Source organism: Theropithecus gelada, unplaced genomic scaffold (assembly GCF_003255815.1).
Source record: "Theropithecus gelada isolate Dixy unplaced genomic scaffold, Tgel_1.0 HiC_scaffold_10890, whole genome shotgun sequence".
NCBI lineage: Eukaryota > Metazoa > Chordata > Mammalia > Primates > Cercopithecidae > Theropithecus > Theropithecus gelada.
This window is the reverse complement of record NW_020252431.1, coordinates 1-1,477: the sequence shown is the minus strand read 5'-3', so window position 1 is coordinate 1,477 and position 1,477 is coordinate 1. Positions and strand designations below refer to the sequence as shown.

The window sequence follows — 1,477 nt, the reverse complement described above, 5'->3', positions numbered from 1 at the left end:
GATATGCAGAAGACAGGGCTCAGGAGCTCTGGAAGGTTCTCTGGGAATTTGCTTAGGGTCCAAACTAGAGCCACAACCAAGCCAGGATCACGGCACAGGAAGGACTTCAGCGAAGGTTCTGGAGAAAGACAAGGAGGCAGAAGGTGACTTCAGGAAGCCCTGGAAGTACCAATCAGTAAGTTCCACACCCAGGGACCCAGACAGGAAGCATTTGGAAAACAAGCTGCAGGTCCATCTGGACAGGAATATGGGGGAGATCAAGGAGGGCTGGATTCCCGTGTCTGTGTATTGCTCCTGGTTGATGGCCAAACGTGCTGTTCCCAAGTCTGACACCCACAGGAAACTGGGGAAGCTGGCATCCTGGAGGAGTGGGAAAGCCCACGTGAACGCCTCCCAGGAGCTTTCCTTCCTTCATCCCTGCACCCAGCAGATGCTGGAAGCACATCTTTTCAGGTTCCGTGTGAGGCACAGGTGGGGTCCAGACCTCTAGTCCCTGGGGTCCAAAAATATCCAGGCAGGTGAGGCTCAGCCCCCACTGCTCCCACACTCCACCTTTTCTCTCTGGGCCTCCTTGAAATCGCGGGTTGAATCTATAGCCAAGGTTGCCATTTTATTGAGAAAACCTCCCCAGAATGGTCTAAGAGACAACAGAACAACGGGCAAGTCAGTCCCCACTGTGAGTTGCCCTGTCCCTGCCCCACCACCTGAGCAGGAGGAAGGCCAGAGGGCTCCAAGAGGGTCCCAGTCAGCTGACACCCATGAGCAATCAGAGGCCTCTCCGACTGGACAGGAGGACAGGGCGTCCTCTCAGTCCCCCATGTGCAGCCTTGTAGGCAGAACCTGGTGGAGCAGGACTGTCCTGGGGTCCAGGAAACCCAACCTTGAGGGGAGTGTGGATTCAGAAATGGCTGGGAATGAAGCATAACTTGAGATTGAGAGCATGTCCCCAGGAGACCCCTGTCATAGTAGAGCCCTGCAAGAGCTCAGCATAGGGTCCCAGTGGGCGAGGACCAGAGATGCCCTGGAGGCACTGGAGGCTGAGGAGGAGAAGCTCTGTACTTGGGAAGCCACCTTGGGAGCCAGCATGAGGGCAAGTTTGGGAAGTGTTCAGGTGGATCTGAGGAGCACAGGGACTCTGGGGACCACTAGTAACCTCTCAGTGTCTACAATCTGTGTTGCTGAGGATCCAGGGCAGCTGTGTCTAAAAGCACAGGTGGTCAGTGAGATTACACTCTCAGTGCAGGTAGACAGAGCAGCAGCTACCAGGCCATATCTCCAGCATCCTCCTCCAGGAGGGTCCCACAGACCTGTGCCTTCAGGCTGCCACATGGATACGCTCCCAGTCGCAGACAGGCCACCCACTCAGGACCCACTCTCCACCTCCCAGAGTGTGTCCAGTAGGAACACGACAGCTTGCCAGGGGCCATGTACCCTCCTGTGGAAGGGAGGGGACAGACTGGGGCAGCAGGAGCCTGTG

General features: G+C 56.5%; 1 pseudogene; it reads left to right on the top strand.

The window, feature by feature from the left end:
* The first annotated feature begins 3 nt into the window (after positions 1-3).
* Positions 4-1,470, top strand: LOC112616843 (annotated as a pseudogene).
* The last annotated feature ends 7 nt before the right edge of the window (positions 1,471-1,477 follow it).